The sequence below is a fragment of the Haemaphysalis longicornis genome, unplaced genomic scaffold (assembly GCF_048455015.1).
Source record: "Haemaphysalis longicornis isolate Haplotype H1 unplaced genomic scaffold, Haemaphysalis longicornis Haplotype H1 scaffold_8, whole genome shotgun sequence".
Lineage (NCBI taxonomy): Eukaryota > Metazoa > Arthropoda > Arachnida > Ixodida > Ixodidae > Haemaphysalis > Haemaphysalis longicornis.
The window spans coordinates 11,574,183-11,579,123 of NW_027526445.1; the positions used below are offsets into that span (position 1 = coordinate 11,574,183).

At 48.5% G+C, this 4,941-nt stretch overlaps 1 non-coding gene across 1 annotated transcript; it reads right to left on the reverse strand.

Annotated features, from left to right (window-relative positions):
• Positions 1 to 1,335: 1,335 nt before the first annotated feature.
• Positions 1,336 to 1,407, reverse strand: Trnat-ugu (transfer RNA threonine (anticodon UGU)). The gene has a single exon. It is a non-coding gene; the product is annotated as a tRNA-Thr (tRNA).
• Positions 1,408 to 4,941: the final 3,534 nt, after the last annotated feature.

Genomic DNA, 4,941 nt, shown 5'->3' on the forward strand with positions numbered 1-4,941 from the left:
TATATATATATATATATATATATATATATATATATATATATATATATATATATGTCTAGCGATTTAGAATAGGAAATGAGGGGCTCGTTGAAAATAAGACAGAAATTAAGTTTGGCAGTCAAGAAACCCTCGGAAAGCAAAGGGGAGGATATAGTTTTTTATTGAAACAGATAAAAAATTTGGAAAGAAAGAAAGTGGAGAAAAAATGCCTGCTGAAGAGGGTTCAACGCTAATCGACCACGATCGACATGTCGTAGACACTCAAGTCACGACCCGGGGGTTAAAAAAAGAAGGTCCCCTTCACCCCGAGAAGTCGCAGTGGCGCTGGCTACCACCCCCAAGCACAGGAAAAAATTACATTGACATAATTACCCCAGAAAGTGGAGAGGAAAAATAGCCCCGCCGGTAGCGTAGTGGTTATCGCACCAGACCGGTATTCTAGAGATCGTGGGTTCGGATTCCACTTGGCGGGCACATTTTCTCCACTTTTTTTCTTTCCAAATTCGTTATCTGTTTCAATGATCTACTATATCCTCCTCTTTGCTTTCCGAGGTTTTCTCGACTGCCAAACTTTATTTCTGTCTTATGTATATATATAAATATATATAAATATAAATATATATATATATGTATATATATATATATATATATATATATATATATATATATATATATATATATATATATATATATATATATATATATATATATATATATATATATATATATATACAGAAATATAGGTCGGCAGTCTACAATGCCAAAGGAGGCATAGGGGTGTGGTTAGGCTCTTTTATTTTTCACTACAGTTAATTAGGTAAACATTTTTTTTTATTATTATTATTTTTAATATACAGAAGAAAGAAAGAAAAACACGCGCCCAGAGTAGGGACCGAACCCACGCCTTTTGATTACATGTCGAATGCCTTACCAATTCGGCTATCTGGGCGACTGTGTTCTCCTTCACTTTCTGGGCTATTTATATTTACTAGAAGTGTATCTGACGCTTGAGGGTGGTAGCCAGCGCCACTGGGACCTTCTTTTCAACCCCCGGGGCGTGACTCGAGCGTCTACAGCCTGTCATGAGCGGGTTACTGGCGGGAAGCCCTCTTATGCTATCTAGGCATCAAGGCTGCCAGAACCGAGACCCTCGCCAGGCTTTCGCAGAATAATATACTAAGGAAATCAGGGGCTCGTTGAGGAAATACAGAAATATAGGTCGGCAGTCTACAATGCCAAAGGAGGCTAGGGGTGTGCTTAGGCTCTTTTCTTTTTCACTACAGTTAATTAAGTAAACATTTTTTTTAATATACAGAAGAAAGAAAGAAAAACACGCGCCCAGAGTGGGGACCGAACCCACGCCTTTCGATTACATGTCGAATGCCTTACCAATTCGGCTATCTGGGCGACTGTGTTCTCCTTCACTTTCTGGGCTATTTATATTTACTAGAAGTGTATCTGACGCTTGAGGGTGGTAGCCAGCGCCACTCTGACCACACGGGGAGAAGGGGACCTTCTTTTCAACCCCCGGGGCGTGACTCGAGCGTCTACAGCCTGTCATGAGCGGGTGACTGGCGGGAAGCCCTCTTATGCTACCTAGGCATCAAGGCTGCCAGAACCGTTTCCATCGCTAGGCTTTCGCAGAATAATATACTAAGGAAATCAGGGGCTCGTTGAGGAAATACAGAAATATAGGTCGGCAGTCTACAATGCCAAAGGAGGCATAGGGGTGTGGTTAGGCTCTTTTCTTTTTCACTACAGTTAATTAAGTAAACATTTTTTTTAATATACCGAAGAAAGAAAGAAAAACACGTGCCCAGAGTGGGGACCGACCCCACGCCTTTCGATTACATGTCGAATGCCTTACCAATTCGGCTATCTGGGCGACTGTGTTCTCCTTCATTTTCTGGGCTATTTATATTTACTAGAAGTGTATCTGACGCTTGAGGGTGGTAGCCAGCGCCACTCTGATATACATATATATATATGTATATATATATATATATATATATTGTAATGGAGATTGGTTGAAGTGCTCTCTCCGTCCAATCCCTCTTCACCCACCGGTCAATCCCCGAATGAGCATGTCGCACGGATCAACGCCTGTCATCACCGGTGCGTGATCGCGCGGCTCGAGTCGTATCCTCTGGCTGGTTCACCTTGGACGGTTTTGCCTCTTGATCCCTGTCCAGCGGACTCTGTCTTCCTTCCAATAAACCCCTTTGCAATTGGTGCAGGAGCCGGGGTTTGATTTGAACCGTCGTACAGCCTATAACTCCGCAGCTTGAAGCTACCAATGCCCGTCACCCCATGGCCGCTGCCGACCAACCACCTCCACAGGTGCCATCGGTCCTCTGCACTGGGGCGCTCCGTCAGCGCGACCCGCCGTTTTTCAGTGGTAAAGGTGACTATGATGTTGATATTAGTTGTCTTCTTACGAGCGAGTTAGCGCTTACTACAAATGGAACGACGCTACCAAGCTGCACAACGTCGCATATTCCCTCGAAAAACCCGCGATATTGTTGTATAACAACAACGCAGTGACAATCAAGACCTGGTCTGACTTCAAGAACAACTTCACTCGTGACTTTGGTTGACCCGCCGTACGGAAACTGCACGCTGTACAACGCCCGCGTACACGGGCGCAACAACCCAACCGGGTGAGAACTTCACCAGTTACATTGAAGTCGTTGTGGATCTTTGTCGGCGCGTCAACTCGTTTATGTCCGATGATGAAAAAATCAAACACATCATGAAAGGAGTGGACCACGCGACGTTCCACATGCTTGTGTCCAAGACCCCTTGATCCGTGACTGAAGTGATTGGCCTGTCCCAGAGTTTTGAGGAACTGCACCCGCAAAAGGCCTCACGTTCTCTTCGAACCAATTGCAGCTCGAGGCGAAAATCAAAGAATTTGTCCGCGAGGAGCGAGGAGGTAGCACGTGAGCTATCGCTGGTGCCGTTTACTGAGCAGGCTTCGTCCAGCCTGCCTTTTGCTCTGCAGGCGACCATCCGCGAACAGGTTTCCGAGGCCCTTCCGCCTGCTAACGTCGCTACCGCTGCCGTCGCACCCCTGGCCCTTCCGCAGGTGGCAGCTACAGTCGCGGCGCCACTCACAGCAACAGTCGCTGCAGCTCCAGCAGTCATGCCAATGACGTACGCTGATTGTCTCGCGCAATCAGTGCACCCATCTTTCCGGTCGTTTCGGCCAGCGATACCAGCAGTGGCACGTCCCACTTTGCAGCCGGCTCCCCATTTTTCACCGACCAGACCACCAGCTGTGCCATACGGTAATCCCTAGCGCACTCCTGACAGCCGGCCTATATGTTTTTCTTGCTGCTGCCCCGCTCACGTTGCCCGTTACTGCCGCCGTGTCGCTTCATCTCATCGTGTGCCCTGACGTCCGCCTACGCCGCACGACCACCACATCATAACGTGTCCCCAGGACCACCTCCAACCCGCCGACAGACAGATCTTCGAAGGCCGCCGATCGCCGTCACCCCGTCGCCGCTCCCTATCCCCCATGCGCCGCCACTCCAGAAGGAAACTGATTCGCGCAGTTCCTGAGGCACGAACTGCGTACCCGTCGAAATACCGAAGCCCTCACCTATCTCCGCAAAATGTAATTGACGTGTTAATAGATGGAGTACCTGCGCTGGCGCTTGTTGATACCGGAGCAGCCGTGTCGGTCATCAGTGCTAAACTATGTCGGTCGCTGAAAAAAGTCACGACGCCATTTCTGGGACTTTCCCTCCAAACTGCAAGCTCATAACAAGTTGCACCTTTGGCTGCGTGTAATGCTCGGGTCGCCATTCAAAGTATTTTCTACACGATTGAGTTCGCCGTCTTGATTATGTGCTCACACGACGTTATTCTTGGCTGGGACTTTTTGTCGAACCAGAACGCCGTAATTGACTGCGCCCGCGCCGAAGTCGAGTTCTGTTCGCAAAATGACGCTCCGACTCCGAACGATTCCTCTACTAACGGAGAAAAGCTGGCCATAGACGAAGACGTGGATATCCCGCCGCCAAGCTCAGTTCTCGTCGCCCTTTCCGGCAGTAATCTGGCGGATGGACCTGTTTTATTTACGGCATCAAACGTTTTCGTTGCTCGCAAGGGTTTGCCACTTCCGTTAGCTGTGCTGACTCTTCTATCTGGCTGCACAGTGTTGTTGGTTTGCAACCAGACGACCCGCCCTTTCAGCTTGCTTCGTGGGGAAACTGTCGGCAATATTGAACCTGTCGAATCCGTCTTCAGCCTCGACGTTTCCGACAACGCACCTTGACAGCAGCTACATTCGCTGAACGCGATTGGTCCCACCGATACGCCCACCTCTGACGACATCTTCCAGAAGTCCATCGCTTCTGATTTAGACCCACCGCAACGCAAAGACCTTATGGCTCTTCTTAGGAAGTTTCAGTCTTCCTTTGACAGCAAGCAAGCTCCTTTGGGCAGAACATCCATGGTCGCCCATCACATTCGCACAGGTACCCACATGCCGTTGCGACAGCGACCCTATAGGGTGTCGGCATCGGAACGTGGCGTGATTAGTGAGCATGTTGATGATATGCTCCGACGTGGCGTCATCCGACCTTCTCAAAGCCCCTGGTCGTCGCCTGTGGTGCTAGAAATGAAAGAAGATGAGTTCCTCCGACTCTGTGTTGACTATCGCCGCCTTAACAAGATCATCCGGAAAGACGTCTATTCCCTGCCTCGAATAGATGATGCCCTTGATTGTTTGCGCTGTGCTGAATACTTCTCCAGCCTTGATTTGCGCTCCGGTTATTGGCAGGTCCCGCTTGTTGAGTCTGATCTACCAAAAACAGCTTTTGTCTCGCCAGACGGCCTATATGAGTTTAATGTAATGCCCTTTGGCCTATGCAACGCACCCACCACGTTCGAAAGAATGATGGATAATATCTTGCGTGGTCTCAAATAGCG